Raw genomic sequence first — 18962 nt, 5'->3', positions numbered from 1 at the left:
TCCTACTGCATCTGATTCAGTTGTACTGCATCCGATTCGATCCCTACTGTGTTCAATTCAGTTCCTACATACATTTGATTATTTTTTCTTACTACATGCATTCCACTCATTACCTACTGTACATGCATTTGATTCAGTTCCTACTGCATCTGTATCAGCATCTACTACCTTCGATTCAGGTCCTATTGCATTTGATTCAGTTCCTACTCCGTCTAATTCAATTCTCACTGCATCCGATTCATTTCTTACTGCATTTGATTCCATTCCTACTGCATTTTATTCAGTACCTACCACAATTGATTAAATACCTACTGTATTCAATTCAGTTCCTACTGCATTCAATTCAGTTCCTATATACATATAATTAATTTTCCTACTACATGCATTCCATTTATTACCCGCATGCCATAGATTTAGTTACTTCTGCATCTGATTCATGATCTACTTCATTCGATTCGGTTCCTACTCCATCTAATTCAATTCTCACTGCATCCGATTCATTCCTTACTGCATTCGATTCAGTTCCAACTGCATTTGATTCAGTTCCTACATACTTTTAATTACCTACTACATGCGTTCCATTTGTTACCTACATAAATGCCTTAGATTCAGTTCCTACTGCTTTCTTTTCAATACCTACCACAATTGATTCGGTTCTTACTGCATTCTGTTCAATACCTACTGCATTGATTTTCTTCCAACTATTAGGCTATACAGTATTAGCTCTATTGCTGTATTTCCTCCCAGCTGAGTTTTGTAGACTGATTTTATTGTTAATCAGTGACCTAATGAACCTTCTGTAAGTCGCTCCGCATGAGGAGGTCTGCGAAATTCAGTAAATATAAGTTTTACATCTAAAATAAGAGGTGCATGTGCTGGGATGAGTGTTAGATGGAATATCCTGGTTCTGGTTATAGGCAGAAAAGAGACAGGGTTCAAGAGTAATATCTTTTCACACAGTCCTTGGCATCTAATATACATCTAACATTTGATATTTTTATTATGTTATTCTGTTTCCTGCGTGTCTTCATCTTATTTTTTTTTATTCTAAGGTTGAGATATATCTGTATGAAGTGTCTCCATCAGCACAAACGTTCGCTGAGCAGTCAGAAGTTTATTAAGATTCAGAACCACTGACGTTTTTCACCAAGCCGGAGGATTATTGACTGTGAGTCTGATGCACATGTGAATAGAGTAACCGTGTATGTGTACTGTATACACACACACAAATATATACAGAAATCTCAATAATGTGAGACGTCTCTCGTCCCAATCGTGGACTGTTCACCCTCCTCCCTTCAGGGAAGCGCTACAGGAGCTCGTCGTGTTGCACCAGCCGGCTTGAGAATTCTTTTCTTCCCTCGGCTGTCTGACTTTTAATGAGTATTTTGCATATTTTACACTTGACAGTATTCTTGCACGTTGCTAATTATTTGACTTGTCATGTTCTATTTGTACTTCTGGTCAAAAGCTACATCTATTTCGACGCCTTTGTACCATGACAGTGAGGCTTGGCTTAGGACAACTGTCTCTAGGAAGCTTTCACACTCTACAGTTGTACTATGATTATATTGTAATATGTAATATACATTACATCTGGGTATGAAATTGTACTATAGAATATTCGGTATGTAAACTGGTCGGCGCTGCCTTTGTGTTTTGTCTTTTGTGTATTATCTTGTATTGTTTGTTTGCACTGTCTTTTGTCCTGCACCATTTGCACCAGGTTGCACAGATGCACTGTATGTATCTAGGACTAACTTACAGTACTTAAGTCCTTAGCGCTGACCTTGTTTTATGTACTGTAGCACCCTGATCCTGGAGAAACGTTGTCTCATTTCACTGAGTACTGACACATCTACAGTATATATGGTTAAAATGACAATAAAAGCTTAATGACTTGAATAGACTTGACTCGTGTACTGTTAAATTTGATTCGGTATCGACTGCTTTCAATCCAGTACTTACTGCATTTAAATTAAGTTCTTACTGCATAGACTTAATTGAGTTTCTACGCACATGGTTCAGTACATACTCATTCAGTTCAGTTCTTACATTCATTCGATTGCTACTACATGCATTAGATTCAATACCTACTGCATCTAATTCAGTATCTACTGCAAGGGCGTCGATTTGGGTAGGGACGGTAGGGACATGTCTCTACCAATATCCAGGGAACACTCAATTGTCCCTAGCAATAATTCGATCAAGCCTATGTATATATAATTATACATAACCACTGATATCCGTCTGTGTCTTGTGCTTTTTTATCCAGGAATCATTAAATAAGATTAAAATATTTTACAACAGCGTTCTGGAAAAATAGCGCAACTAGTAGGACACAAACGGTTAACAGATTTACCCCCTGCAATGAATCCCGCCTCTGTAACTCACCTCTCTAAAAGGATTGGCCTTTGCCTTTTTTGAGTCCTGCCTCTCGAACCCACGTCGCTGTTTGATTGGCTTTGTCTTTCTCGCTAGTGTGTCGAGGTCGGCCGCGGCTATATTCCGTTGTATGCAACGTGATTTTGCAGGCTACCGGTATGTGAGTAAGAAAGTATTCTTTTAGCAACAGTTTTATGCACAAAATACGGGGAATGTTGTCCCCACCAATGTCAAATTATTTCCCCACCAATGTCAAATTATGTCCCCACCAATGTCAAAATCAAACTTTCGCCATTGATCTATGCATCTGATTTAGTATCTACTGCATCTGATTTAGTATCTACTGCATCTGATTCGGTATCTACTGCATTTGTTTCAGTTCCTACTGGATTTGATTCAGTACCTACTGTAATTGTTTCAGTTCCTACTGCATTCGTTGTCCACCACATTCAATTTAGTATCTAGACCAGGGGTCGGCAACCCGCGGCTCCGGAGCCGCAAGTGGCTCTTTCATCCCTCTGCTGCGGCTCCCTGTAAATTTGGCAAATAAATATTTAATTTTAAATGTATTTTATTTTAGTTAGTTAGTTTTTACAAAATTAAAGCGGTAGAAGATGGATGGATGGATAAATTCTATGATTATGATGCTCTTGTAACATTAAAATAAACCGTGTTTAATTTGTTTGTTGCTCAAAAAAATATGTCATAACTGCCGACACACCGAAGCAGACGCGTTTTTGGTTTGCCGCAGACGATGAGTTATAATGTCGATGTCATGAATACGAAGAGGACTCAATTAGACATTGAACATTTTATTTGAAAGTAACCTTCAACCCAGCGTCTTTTTTGTTAAGGTTAGTTCAAACTGTGCCCTGCGATGGGTTGGCACTCCGTCCAGGGTGTATCCCGCCTCGATGCCCCATGACGTCTGAGATGATGACGTCACAGGCTCCCCGTGACCCGAGCAGTTCGGATAAGCGGTAGAGAATGAGTGAGTGAGTGAGTGAGTGAGTGAGTTCAAACTGTTCAAAATATTTTAGTTTGCCTGCAGAATAAAATGTCTTTTACTCTGTAGCAGGTCATTGATTTCATAAATGCAACACACTACAGTTTTTCTATACTTTCCTTAAAGGTAAAAAAACGATATATGAGGTGTTATCTTCATTTTAGATGTCAAAAGGGTTTTGTGGCTCCCTGTGTTTTTTTTTTTTTCTGAGGGAAACGAGTCAAAATGGCTCTTTGAGTGTTTAAGGTTGCCGACCCCTGAGCTAGTGCTTTGGCCGTCGATACAGTGCGTACCGATCAGTACACGTGTGTGGTATGAATACTATACAGACACACGACAGTACATTCACCCCATCGACATTGTCACGTGACCTACAACATCAAGCTATCCTCAAAACCTTTATTTTTTACCTATTATTTTCTTGTTTTAACCGTCAGCCTGTTAACAATTTGCTCAGGTGTTTGTTAAACCCCAAGGACCAAACACACGCTTTCATCCACCAGGTCTATTGCATTATGGGATAGCAAAGTGTTTTAGTTTCCATACTGCTGAACTTTACCACCTCATAGCTCCATTGTTCGATCCTGAACTCAGGTTACTGGTCATGTGTATTTTTTTTGGGCTTTCAGATTCACTTCCATCACTTCAAGCCTGGATAACATCCTTAATTAAGCAGTCCAAAAGAGCATGAAAGCTTGTTCAGCTCCTGTTCCACCTTGCACTGTTTTTCTTCCACATTACTCTTATGCGATACGACAGATAAGACAAGCTGGTGGTTTGGACCTGGCAATGACTGAACTTGGATTAAATGGGATCGTATTATTTTATTCTAAACAGTTATTCGAGCATCATTACACCCTCTCACGAGTGCACTCTCCTGTCTGGTTAAGTTTATTTTCAAAAAACGTCAAGCCCGGGCGCACAGACGGAGGCTGAGTGAGACAGATAAAGCCATTCACTGTGTAAACTCTGCTCTATGCTCGCCGTGGGACCTGTTTCAAAGCACCGGCTTGTTTAGAAGATACTGTAAATGTATGCTCTGGGTACGGTGGATCGCTTTATGGCTTATAATGGGATTTATAATAATGGGATTACTGCATCTATCACTCTATCTTCTTCTCTCTGTGATGGCTCATTCTCATCTATTCGAATATTCCATGCTGTGCTAAAACACTTCCTGATAAATTTGTCGTTTCAGACGGATAACGAACTACGCGTGTGTCTCATTGGAAAACAGTGGAGCGTATGTTCTTCTCGTTTCAGTCTGAAGTTCCTCTCGGTTCTTCTCCAAGTTTCTGCATGTGGTTCTAAATTGTCCTCAGTGTAAATGTGTGTATTTATGGGGAGCTGCGATGGACCGGTGTCCAAGTCTGGATCCACCTCTAGCCTGATTATCATTAAAAATGTTCTTAAGAACTGAAGTCAATCGCTTCATATATGGAATCTCTTTATATTATACAGAAGAAAATCCAGCAAAATCAAACCCAGTATAAACTGATGTGAAAAACAACAACATCATTGCGTTTGTTATGAGTAAATGGTCTACAGTATTGACCACAGCGAAACTCCTCCCTCTTAGAATACATACTTAGTAAACATGTCATTATACAAGGGGATGTAGCTCAGTGGTAGAGCGCATGCTTCGCATGTATGAGGTCCCGGGTTCAATCCTCGGCATCTCCACATAGTTTTGGGCAAGTCGTGGCCTAATGGTTAGAGAGTCTGACTCGTAATCATAAGGTTGTAGGTTCGAGTCTTGGGCTGGCCATGAATGAGGTGCCCTTGAGCAAGGCACCGAACCCCCCAACTGCTCCCCGGGCGCCGCAGCATAAATGGCTGCCCACTGCTCTGGGTGTCTGTTCACGGTGTGTGTTTGTGTGTGCACTTTGGATGAGTCAAATGCAGAGAATGAATTCTGAGTATGGGTCACCGTACTTAGCTGTATGTCACTTCACTTCACATTTCAAAAAACATCTCGTAGCATCATCTACACAGCTATGAAACTCCAAAAAGTAATGGTACCCATTTTACCTCATGCTGGAACTTTTAGTTACATCGCTCTCCAAGGCTTCTTTCTACATAGAATTCTATTCTATTCTATTTGCCAAGTTCAAAGTCCCAAGAACGAGTGTACGAGTAAACTTGGCCCCCTTTTTTGTCCTTGATGCATCAAACAGAAACAAAATGGCTGAGGTGGGGGTTTGATTCCCGCCTCCGCCTTGTGTGTGTGTAGTTTGCATGTTCTCCCCGTGCCTCGGAGGTTTCCTCTGGGTACTCTGGTTTCCTCCCCCGGTCCAAAGACATGCATGGTAGGTTGATTGGCATCTCTGGGAAATTGTCTGTAGTGTGTGAGTGTGTGAGCCCTGCAATGGGTTGGCACGCCGTCCAGGGTGTATCCTGCCTCAATGCCCGATGACGCCTGAGATAGGCACAGGCTCCCCGTGACCCGAGAAGTTCGGATAAGTGGTAGAAAATGAATGAATGGGACATAGAAGCCTTTATTATTGCCACATATACATTACAGTGGAATTCTTTTCTTCACATACCCCAACTGAGTAGGTTGGGGTCAAAGTGCAGCTATGATACAGCACCCCTGGAACAGGGAGGGTTAAAAGCCTTGCTCAAAGGCCCAGCAGTGGCAGCTTGGCTGTGCTGGAGCTTGAACCTCGATCCTCCGATCAACAACCCACAGCCTTAACCAGTTAGGCCACCACTGACCCCCATATTGAACAGAAGGGTAAAGAGAGGACGGAGAGGATAACTGGAATTTTAACTACATGTAACAATAAAACTGCTGCACAGCACTGTTATTTATAGGAAAATAGTAAATGAGTTCATTCTATCCCAACTGCTGTGTGTGTGTGTGTGTGTGTGTGTGTGTGTTCACTCAGCATACAGCTCCTCTCAAGGATATCAATGACAAGTTCATTCATCAATACCATGTGCAGAAAGCTTTTTGCCCCAGACACGTGCACTACACCATGCCGTTCTGCTTCGTCACACCATCTTTAACTCGTACTGAAATTACGACGCCCGCTGCAGCTCACCTCGTTTAGCCGTTTATTTTGTAACCGGGTCCTGAGCGTCAGGCCGTCTCTGTGAGAGAATAGCCCTCAGATGTACCACACATACCTGAGACAAACCTTGTATTTACACTCCAGTGAATACCGGGGCTTGTGTTTACATTGGACTTTGTAAAAAACATGACTTCTGACCTCTTTGCTAACAAATGTCTAAAATTGGCTAAACACAAGTAAGCTCCAAAGGTAATTTCATCTAGATAGCTAAGTTATACCAAAGTGATATACACAGGATTTTGATCAGCGATTGCCATTTCTGTATACATTACATTAACTATAGAAAACTTTATTTTGTCACATGTACATTACAGCACAGAGAAATACTTTGTTCCTGATTTTGGAAGCTGGGATCATAGCACAGTGTTAGCCATGATACAGCACCCTTGGAGAGGGTTAAATACCTTGCTCAAAGGCCCAACAGTGGCAGACTGGCAGTGCTGGGGCTTGAACTCCGATTAACTACCCAAAGGCTTAACCGCTTAAGCTAACACTGCAATAAAACATAGCTAAATAGGCTAGTTAGGCTAATAACTAGCTTACCAGATCTACGGCTATTTCTGTTGTGTCAAGGCTTCCAGGATGTTCCATCATTATGTACAGGGTAAGTCCGTATCTGATTACTATTACTTCTAGGCTCCCAGTGTCCTATGTTAAAGATTTATACAGCACATAATGAACACATGAAAACAAGGGTTCTATAATGCAGGAACAATACACTAGCATAACTAAAGGCGAAAAGTCATTTTGATCAAATTAGCGTGCTTTCACACCTATAGTTCGGTTCATTTGGTCCGGACCAAAAGCAAAAAATGACGCATTGTATATTTTTTATCAGTTTTGGTTCCTTTTCACACCACACCGATCGTTCTGTTCCGCACCGGTTGAAACGAACCAAAATGCAGTCATGTGATAACATCCACATCACTCATTGGCCACATGTCTTTGAGCGTACAGTATTTCCTAAACTGCTTCTCGATTGGTCAGAATAAACGTGCGGGAAATTTCAAGGAAACTCCGGAAGTAAATAAAAAGAGGAAAATACAGGAAAATACAGCATACGGTACACCATGGAGAGACGACCGCACGCTGCGATTATGTTCGTGGTTGTAATCTACTACATCGCTCGTATACAGCATTCTATGCAAAGTCTTCATTTTCAGAATGAAGCGCGGATGTGGCTTGAAAATATAGATTTAATGCACCGCAAACGGCGAAGACGCATCGCAAGACACTTCAGGAGGCGGCGAGCATTACTTTTGCGAAACCGTGACATGCTCATCTTCCGAAAATATCGCCAACGACCCACTACGGCAGCTGGTTTAGTCCAAATTTCGCGATACTTTTCGCAGTCAGATCTATTCGATCTCGCATCGTGTTCTCACCACAAACGAAAGGAGGTCTCGGTACACTTGTTTAGTCCGCTTTTGGTGCGCACCAGAGTTCGATCGCTGCATTCTCACCTGCCCAAATGAACCGTACCAAATGAGCAATCGAACTCTGGTACGATTCGACCGAACTAAACAAGGCAGGTATGAAAGCACCCTTAGAAACAGTGATGAAAGCTAGAGTCAAAAACATGATAGGATAGTATTCATTTTTTGGCCTAGGAACAGAAATCCTCCTGGAACATGAACTCCCTGTTAGCAATACATGCTGCTGAGGTAAACATCCCACTTAGCAATAACCTAGCTTGCTAGGTAACACAGCGGTGCACTGGGATACTGTAGCATGGAGGATGAGCTGCACTACTGCTTGATGAGTATGTACTGTACATACAGTTATTTATTAATATAAATGGAAAGAAGTCTTCTTAATGATGCACAGATAAATTTCAGGGTATTTTACATAAACCGTATAGTTTCTGTTGTACAGATGCAGATCTGTAGATGTAGAACATGAGGTCGTGTCTAGCAAGTGACTGCTTGGCTTTTTCTGTCTGAGCTAATGGACTTAATAAGGCCACCTGCTCCAGCTTGCAACTTGAGATCGTGTGAAGCTAATTGGCTAATGAGTCCAATCAGCTTCCATCACGGCCATCGTGCTGCACTGAAACCGCACAATGAAATAGCACCCGGGTTTGTTTTCAGTCCCAAAATATCTTGTACATTGCTAAACAGTACCTTGACATTCCTCTGTGTGTGTGTGTGTGTGTGTGTGTGTGTGTGTGTGTGTGTGTGAGTGTGTGTGTGTTACTGTGAGAGATCAGATATGTACACCTCTGGCACTTTCGGCCATCCTGCTACGGGGTGTACTAACATTTTGAGGCATTAACGCTAGACCATGATCACACATGACATCGATATGAAACTGTTCTGGAAATGTCACAATGTTTTGAGGCTTCGCATTGACATTTCCATTTATAGATTTCAAGGGAACCTGTTGTCCAGAGCGACTTACAAGCGAGGCAGATGCCAATCAATGCAGGGACTCGTTAAAGTTGCCAACAGCGATCTAAGAATTCCCACCTAGAGCAGAGTGAAAGAAGAACAGACATGAGCAAAAAAGTGCTAGCATGGGGCATTAGTGGGACCTAAGTTAGTCTCTGATCTTGAAGAGCCCCCAACTGCTCCCCGGGTGCCGCAGCATAAATGGCTGCCCACTGCTCCGGGTGTGTGTTCACGGTGTGTGTGTGTGTGTGTGTGTGTGTGTGTGTTCACTGCTGTGTGTGTGCACTTTGGAGGGGCTAAATACAGAGAACAAATTCTGAGTATGGGTCATCGTACTTAGCCGTATGTCATGTCACTTTACTGAAAATCTTATTTTGAGTCACCAAGCTAAAATGATGTACACTTACTTTCCCATAAGTTCAATGGATCCACTGTAGTATTTTCTAACTGTTTTCCTCTAGTTCCTGGGAAACTATTTATTTCACACACACACACACACACACACACACACACACACACACACACACACACACACACACACACACACACACACACACACACACACAGAGTGGTATTTGTAATTAGCGTTATCTAAAAAAACTAACCTAGCAAACATTAACTAGTGTATTTTTGGCACATTAGAAATTAGGAATATTTTCTCATAGTTTTATTATCATGGGGACCTTAAAGACACCTTTTCAGTTTTCCAGCAAATTTTTGTAAAGACCTATGTATGTAGTACATGAGCTAGCTAGATTTCACGGTAGCCTCTCTCCATCAATAAAGCAAAAAGTTAACAACAATTTTAGTATCTAATTATGAATTTATAACAAAATACGGTTTTACATTTTTCCCCTCACACGTGACCAGCGCTATCTGTCATGCTGCGGTTTGTGTGCATTAGCCCAAAGCAAAAGGAGCCTGTCCTAGCATCCTGCCTCCTGTTCATTACAATATGGAGTCTGACAACATGAAATCACATTGATTAGAGCGTCTCTTTAAGGCGGTAATCAGATTGCGGTGCCAGAGGCCGACGTCTCTCTCCATCAGGCCAGGCTCGCTTCTCCATTAGCAGCTAAAATAAAACACGCCGTGCCTGCCTGCTGGTGCTTTTATGAGCTCAGCACACACAGAGATAGGAGGTGGAGGAGGATACGCACACAAAAGCTGCCTTTTACAAATAAGTCGGGTTTCCATCGAATTTAAAATCGAAGTAGAAAAAAAAAACGCACAAACACAAAGACGAGCGAGATCGAAAGGTCGGTTTAAATGAGTAGAAATGAGAAGGTGGGATGAGGTTTTTCAACTACTTGCTGTCTTTCTTGTCAAAATGATCGATAGCAACTGATCCTATTGACGTGGCTACAACACGGTAGAGCTTTAGTATGTATATTTACAAATTAATTAATTTACACTACATCTTGTATTATGTCCACTGTATCTGTTCAATTCAAGTTTTTTTTCCAATTCAATTCAACTGAACTTTATTTGTTTGGCGCTTTTTACAATTGACTTCGTCTCAAAGCAGCTTTACAGAACATAAACATAGAACAGAAGGTTGATATAAAGAATAATATAAGGATTAATAAAATGCAAAATTCAAGATTAATATTAGATAGATTTAGTTCACAATTGCCCCTTTTCCACCGAGGCAGTTTGAGTGCAGGTTCGGAGCCTAATTTAGAACCAGTTCTTTCTGTTCCGACCGCCAAAGCACCGGCTCTGAACCAGGAAAAGTGGTTCTTAAGTAGCACCAAAACGTTGCTGGTCTAGACTTAAGAACCGCTTGTGTCAGGAGATGTGGGCGGGGCTATTGTTAGCGCATTTGATAATGTACCTTAAGTATACTAATGTTTAATACACTTTTACTTTACCGTGATATGATACATTATCAGCACACATGATAGTAGGTAGCGGAGGATATGCAAAGCCATGAGCATTAACAGTAAAGCAACATCCACCATTGTTGTTGTTGTGTTTGTGTTTGCCGCTGCTGCGCTAACGTTGCCGTGTAACTTGACACGTATACAGTGACGTCACACTCTGCGCTGTGATGCTCTCTAGCTGGTGGAAAGGCAAACCGGTTCTTAGAAGGTTTGCCAGTGGAACCAACTTTGAACCAGCACTAGCGCTAGCTCTGAACCAGCACACGGTTCTTTTTGGTGGAAAAGAGGCAAGAGGGAAGAAGGATTGTAACGTGTTAGAAGACTAGTTAGATACATGGGAGCTAAACCATTAAGAGCCTTGTACGTAAGTAGCAGCAGTTTGTAATCAATTCTAAACTTAACAGGTAGCCAGTGCAGAGATGATAAAATTGGGGTTATATGATCATATTTTCTTGTCCTAGTAAGAACTCTAGCAGCTGCATTTTGGACTAACTGTAGCCTATTTATTAAAGGCGCAGGACAACCACCTAGTAATGCATTACAATAGTCCAGTCTAGAGGTCATGAATGCATGAACTAGCTTCTCAGCATCAGATACAGATAGGATTCCCCTCAGCAATCACATCCTCTTAGACTAATTCAAAACAAGACTTACATAAATGTTTAGTCATCTAAGCATATGCCCCAATGGAGGATGCTGAAGAAAGCAGCAACGTGCTTTTTATTGCTATCTTCAAATAAACCTTGGAGGAAGCTCTCCACCATGACCTCATCTTCTTGATCTGCAATTTTATCTCCAAGATCAATAGCTATTAACCTCAAAACAAGGAACTTTATAGTCTTGGGTTACTCATCTGGCCATTTAGGAAGGTCATTGTTCAATTCAAAAGAGACAGAAAGTGAAGAAACTCCTGGTGGAAAAATGCGGTATGGCGAGCAATTTTGCAAAACATTTTAAGAATACCATCGTAGACAAACCAAGAGGTTTGAATGGTGCATCATACAGTATCTTTGACTCCAATTTTGTGACAAGCTGAAATATGCCATGGCAAGATGTCAACATTTATTTGGTTGCTTTTGATCATGTCACGTTGTTAGCTTGAGACTGAAAGGTAAAAAAAAAAAAAAAAAACTGCCAAAAAAAAACAAAAAAAAAAAAACCTTGGCCAAAAAACAAACAAAAATGATTATAAATAAAGGTAAGGATAAAAAAAAACATGGTATTGCAATGTGCACAGCTGAATGAGAGGAAGAGAAACACAGTGATTAGCATAAATGGGAAGCAGGTGTGTGTAATTAGCATCGAGCATGTGTGAGCATAAACAGCGATGACTGGGACATCATTTAGAAAGAACGCGTACGAAAACACAAACAGGTCAAAAATGTGTGTAAGGAACCTTTCATGTAGAATCTTTAGGACTTAACAGGAATATGACCAGACAGTGTGAGTTACTGCTTCACTACCTTTTTTTCCCACTGCTGTCCTTTATGCTGTCCTTTATGTTGGTGTCTCTTTTACAATATCAGAAAAACCTCTCTAACTTTATCCCCACAGGCCACTCAGGAGCTTGTTTTGTCCTTTGCCTACTTGTTCTGTCCACTGCGTCTCGCTCAGTCCGATCTACTACTTCTCTAGTAGTTCTCTTACTGGTTCCACCGTCTCTCAGGGTAAGATGTAGGCATACGTCAAGATTCTTTTCTGTTCTGGATCCGTGGTGGTGGATTGAACTTCCACTAGGTTTCCAAATAGCTGAGGGTTTTTTTACACCTGGACACTTCACGCGTATTCTGTGATCAGATAGTTACCCGACGGTAAAAAGACCAAGTCTAAATGCCCTCTGAAACGTTTTAAATACGATATAAATCCGATGGTTCAAACCCCTTCAGGAGGAGGTCTGGGACGCGTTTCAGATGAAACTGGACAGGTGTAAATGCATGTGGTTGTTCATGCCACATACGTCAGCGCTATACTCCTCCCAAACGGAAGTACGTCACTCGCAGGTGACTCACGAGTCGTGCATTGCGTCAGAAACAAACATGTTTTCCCACCAGCGCTGGCTCCGATCTTTCACCCAGGCGTCTCGTCGGGCCTTAAAATGCGCTGCTGCTGGCAGTGAAAATGCAGCAAACAGTAAATGCTGTTTTTTTGTAGCAACCGTGTACACCAAAGTGTGTTCCATTTCAAATACCCCGGAAATGAGGTAAAATATATCAGCATTTTGGGCGGGAGTAGAAAGATCGGATCGATATCCGATTCGCCGAGACGCGTTTATGTGGCCTGATGTAAACGGAACAGTTTTAACAAATCAGATAGCTATGGGATCAGAGACAACACACGAAGTGACCAGGTGTAAAAAGGCCCTCAGTCACTGGCTATCTTCTAATGATTGGTAAAGACCTTCCTCTTCCGGAAACACGTCAACTAGTACTTATTTTCTCTGTTTGTTTTCTCTGTATATATTTCTATTAAAAAAAAAACAACTCTTTGTCCTTGTTGAACCAGTGTTAATGTATTCCTCGATCAAGACTTCAAAGCACAAAGCACACTGATAAGGATGTCTGCCAAATGGCATAAATGTAAATGTACTGCAACTCGCTCCTGGCAGGACTTCCTAGGCTCCATAATTCAGCTTCACAGCATATTTTCAACCTTCTGTAGTTTTCCCATAATACCCCATTGCTTTGCTCCCTCCATTGATTTCTCATAGCTTCTGCATCAGATGATTGCCAAAACCAGATTTCAGAGCTCTTATCACTTCATACACGGGAGTATGGTGCAGTGTATGAAGTGATAAGCTCTCTGAAATCTGACAAGACCGGTACCACCATCTAACCATGAGGGTACAAGGAAGATACAGTACTCTTCAATACACTTCTCTGTTCTAGCACCTGGGTGTTGAAATGAGCTACTAGTGGATGTCCAACATGTGAGTCACTGGCAGTCTTCAAACGGCATGTGAAGAATTACATCTTCCTGAATCCTGAAAAAAAAAGAAGGTTTTCTTGCTGTGACTTTTCCCACAGTACTGTTATAGACTTATACATGAGGCCCCTGGTGGGTGTGTCCCAGGATTCTCATAATCCATGCCTTAATGCCATTTATTTCAACAAGCTGATGAATTCTGGATTGTGATTGGTCAATGGATGTTGATTCATTTACGATAAGAGCAGGATACACACTCACACACTACGGACAATTTTCCAGAGATGCCAATCAACCTACCATGCATGTCTTTGGACCGGGGGAGGAAACCGGAGTACCCGGAGGAAACCCCCGAGGCACGGGGAGAACACGCAAACTCCACACACACAAGGCGGAGGCGGGAATCGATCCCCCGACCCTGGAGGTGTGAGGCGAACAACATGCTAACCACTAAGCCAACGTGCCCCACTTTGAGGATATGTATTGATTTATTTAGAATTTCTCTGATGAATCTTTGCTGTCAGTGTTTTGTCACAGTCTGATCCACATATTTTGATATTTTAATAATCTCCAAACACAACCCACACATTCTATCTTGGTTTGGGGCAAACAATAGGTCAGTTCCCTGTCATGGTGGTAAGATTGATAAATCCTGCCACTAGACTACTAGGGAACATGGGATGTGGTAGCTTAGTGGTTAAGGTTTTGGGCTACCAATCAGAAGGGTGTGAGTTTGAATCAGAGTTCCACCACACTGCCACTGCTGAGCCCCTGAGCAAGGCCCTAACCCTCAGTTGTATAAAATGTATTTTGCTCTGAATAAGGGCATCTGCCAAATTCTGTAAATGTAAATTGTTCATCACCTGAAAAATTTCTCTGGTATGAAAAAAAAAAGAAAAGAAAGAACTTTGGCATGTGTTGTTTATTGGAAAATCAAACAATTCCGACATGTTTTATTCCCTTACTTAACATTTATTCACACAGTGCATTGGGTTGTCAATTTCTAAACTTTTGTGATGGAACCATGTCTATAGCTGCCAATTTATTTACATCTAGTATAGACATGCATTAGTGGAATTTAATTACAGAGCCTTAGTGGCAAATTTTTGGCATTAATACCAACAGGCGCACCAACTGTTGATGGGTCCAAATCCTTTCACACATGGGGCTGACCATAGGAAACTCAAACAAACACAGATGAACAGCTTGTGGGTGTCTGATTGCGTTCCAATGCTTAGGAACACTTTTACTTCCAGAACATCTGCCAGTGTTTCTCTCTTCACTGTCTGGGGACAACGCCTGAGTCAGAGAGATAACGCCAGCCAAACGGGAGAATTAGTTGCAGACGGGAAGAGCCAATTCGGTCCAGTAGGTCTGTGGAGAAGACAGAACAGAGGATGTAGTGACTACTCCAGTACTGTATAACATTCTATTACATTTGATTCATTATATGAATTATGTATTTATAACACAATGCTGTTGAACAGCAGCTCTGACAACAAAAGTGTGTCGAGTGTTTCCATGGCGTTGTTGACTTTGTAAAGGTTTTAGATTAGTTCAAACAGAATATCCATCCATCCATCCATCCATCCATCCATCCATGTATGCATCCATTTATTCATTTTCTGGATGAGTCTCAGGGAACCAGGAGTCTGCCTGGAGACTTGGGGCGCATGGCAGGAAACACCCTGGACATGGTGGCAACCAATCCCAGGACACCATCTCACATAATGACAATTTACAAAGCATGTCTTTGACCTGAAAAAGGAAACCAGAGAACCAGGAAAAATACCCCTCCCCCACCCCAGACAAAATATAGGTGTAGGAAAGTCAGATTAAATCAATTTAATTTTATTTGTTTAGCGGTTTGAACAATCGACATCATCCCGAAGCAGATGTACGGAAATATATAATAATTCAGAATGACAATCTTAATAAATCTTAAAAAAGGGGGACACGGTGGCTTATTGGTTAGCACGTTCGCCTCACACCTCCAGGGTTGGGGGTTCGATTCCCGCCTGCGCCTTGTGTGTGTGGAGTTTGCATGTTCTCCCCGTGCCTCGGGGGTTTCCTCCGGGTACTCCGGTTTCCTCCGCCGGTCCAAAGACATGCATGGTAGGTTGATTGGCATCTCTGGAAAATTGTCTGTAGTGTGTGAGTGTGTGAGTGAATGAGAGTGTGTGTGTGCCCTGTGATGGGTTGGCACTCTGTCCAGTGTCCAGGGTGTATCCTGCCTCGATGCCCGATGGCGCCTGAGATAGGCACAGGCTCCCCGTGACCCGAGAAGTTCAGATAAGCGGTAGAAAATGAATGAATGAATGAATGAATGGATTTTAATTAATTGTATTTATTCACAATGAACAAGCCAGAGGTGAAGATGACAAGAAAAAAAACTCCCTGAAACGATATTAGGAAGTATCCTTGAGATGAACCAGACATCATGTACAGTAGGTGACACCCAAGAGTGCGATTAGAAATCATTTCCTTCTAGAACTCTACACAATAGTCAAGTGCAATTGTGTAGGAGCTTTTGAGCAACTTACTGTATGAATATGAGCATCAGCATCATTTCTGTATTAATTCAGTCTAGTTTTAATATAAGTCCGTTTTATTAAAGTAATCAAACAATCGATGACGGAGGCCCATGCGATCAATAAAATCCGACCGACCAGGGCGACGGTAGTAAAAGGCATCTCCATGGTCTCTAAGTGCTACCATCCACAGCAATCCCATGTATCTCCAGGCTGTCTGCGTGGAACCAAGTGAGGAAATGATTTTTATTTTATTTTGAAGTAAACACTTGGGGTCATGCTGTTATAGGAAAAATGCACCGCGACAAAGCGAAGTGAACACTGAAAGACTTTTATTCTGCTGCAAGTGAACAACATTTCTAATTCAACATTTATTGTTATATCCTTTTTATGTGTCACACTTTTTATCTGTTTGCAGGTACACGTAATGTTGTGGAACATCAACAGCCTCTCTTTTCTTCTACCTCTGTCCTGAAAAGCTGGCTACATCTTCATAAAGATTCAAAGATCTGATTTTAGGGGCTTTTTACACCTGGTCACTTCATGCATATTCTGTGATCAGATAGCTATCCTGATGGTAAAAAGACCAGGTCTAAATGCCCTCCGAAATGTTTTCAAGACGGATACAACCCGATGGTACAAACCCCTTCAGGAGGTGGTCTGGGACGCGTTTCAGATGAAACTGGACAGGTGTAAATGCATGTGGTCGTTCAGGCCACATACATCAGCTCTAAACTCCTCCCAAATGGAAGTATGTCACTCGCAGGTGATCTTTCACCCAGGCGTCTCGTCGGGTCTTAAAACGCACTGCTGCCGCCGGCGAAAATGCAGCAAACAGTAAACGCTGTTTTTTGTAGCATAAATATCGTAACCATTTTTTTCGTCTTCTTTTTGATCGCGTTCTGAAAACCACATACACCAAAGCGTGTTCCATTTCAATTACCCCGGAATTGAGGTCAAATATATTAGCATTTTGGGCAGGAGTAGAAAGATCGGATCGATATCCGATCCGCCGAGACGCGTTTATGTGGCCTGATGTAAACGGAACAGTTTTAACAAATCAGATAGCTATCGGATCAGAGACAACACACGAAGTGACCGGGTGTAAAAGGCCCTCAGAGAGCTCCTAATTTAGCATAAACAATTCTAACTAGGAATCTCATCTTAAGAGTGATTCAGGACCAAACTCTGAACAAGGAAAATACTACAACTTTTATCTTAGGGAGGAGGCGGGGCTTAACCTAATTGTTATTGGTATGGCCAATAAAAAAAAATTCTGGTCTATTATAAACCTTTACTTTGTCTCTATGTTCAGATATTTGAGACTATATGTTGTAGGGATTACGTTCGTGACCGATCATATTAGAGATGTTCTAACAGCTGTATGTAATAAACGGAATGTGAATGTAAACATCTCCAACACAGAGCAGAAACGTCATAGAGACAAATGCTATCAGCTCTGCTGCTACATACAGTACAGTGTATATATATATATATTCATTTCCACACTGTGTCAGAGTTGTTATCTCTAATGTGATTGCTTACAAAAATAATCCCTACACGATCTAATCTTAATCATTGTATTCATTTTATCATTATTTAATATTGAACATCGTCAATATCAATATCTTCTCCCTCTTCACCTTTCAGCCATTTTCTCCTCTGATAAAGTCCTCCTCACTTCTCTTAGCACTTTTTGACTTTAAAGGTGCGGTGCACAATGTTTGAAAGCCAATGTTGACATTTGAAATCACCAAAATAAACACGCTGGTAACCGAGGTTTGATAGCTCCGCCCCACACATACATACAGTACGTACTGTAACCCAGGCAACTATTATGGCGGAACCTGTTGGGGCAGCTGACCGAGGGGATATTGTTATTGTTATTAATAAATGAACTCGATGAGTAATACTATGATAATACAAATGTGTTTTTGTAGTACTGTGTGTTGTAGCATGAAAGGTTTAGCTCCGTGTCACACGGAAGACGTTCAGTCCTCTCCAGCGTCGGAAAGCTGATCCTATATCAACACGTGAGCCTTATCGTAAGCCTCTTTTCACTTTTCGTTTTTATTCGCCATGTCAATGTTTAAACCGCTTTCTGCTAATGTCACACATGCGCACTGAACACTCTCTCCACCCATATTGACAAGACACGCCCCTTTCTGCTCATTGGCTACACGTTTGTTCTGTTCGTCGGGCCGACTCAGTTTTCTGAAGCATTTTTCAAACATAGTGCACCTCACCTTTAAGAGCTTTTTTAAGGGTTTAGATGCTTTATGAATAACGTTTTTCTGTACAAGGATCTTTTCTTTAATTTTATTATTTAAAATTTCTAGAAATGTTCATAAATACAGGCCCCGAAGCAGTGTTGTAGTACTCGAGACTCGGACTCGGTCTTAGACTCGGTCAAGAGACCATATTTTAATGGTCTTGGTCTTGTCTTGGACTCGCGAACATTTTGACTCGGTCTCGACTCGTAGTAGAATACATTTGGAATCTAACTTATTCTCAAGTCCACGCGAGTCCCTATTAAATTATATTACTATATATTATTATATATATTACTGTTTCTTTAAACTGATGTAAGATTGACACGAACAGTGATTGGTAATTTTTTGCGCACATCAGACTGGCGCGAGGTCAGACGGTCAGACGACCTGAGGAGGTCATTTGCAGTCACTGGCTGTAATCTAATTGTTTTTAAAATGTCTTTTAAAATGTCTGCACCAGTGGAGAGAATTTTTAGTCGGGGTGGATTAATC

At 41.5% G+C, this 18962-nt stretch overlaps 1 non-coding gene across 1 annotated transcript; it reads left to right on the top strand.

Moving 5' to 3' along the window:
• Window positions 1–5002: 5002 nt before the first annotated feature.
• trnaa-cgc lies at window positions 5003–5074 on the top strand. The gene has a single exon. It is a non-coding gene; the product is annotated as a tRNA-Ala (tRNA).
• Window positions 5075–18962: the final 13888 nt, after the last annotated feature.

Source organism: Tachysurus fulvidraco, chromosome 12, assembly GCF_022655615.1.
Source record: "Tachysurus fulvidraco isolate hzauxx_2018 chromosome 12, HZAU_PFXX_2.0, whole genome shotgun sequence".
In the NCBI taxonomy this organism is placed as follows: Eukaryota; Metazoa; Chordata; class Actinopteri; order Siluriformes; family Bagridae; genus Tachysurus; species Tachysurus fulvidraco.
The sequence above is the reverse complement of the archived record's forward strand: the minus strand, read 5'-3'. Positions and strand labels throughout refer to the sequence as shown.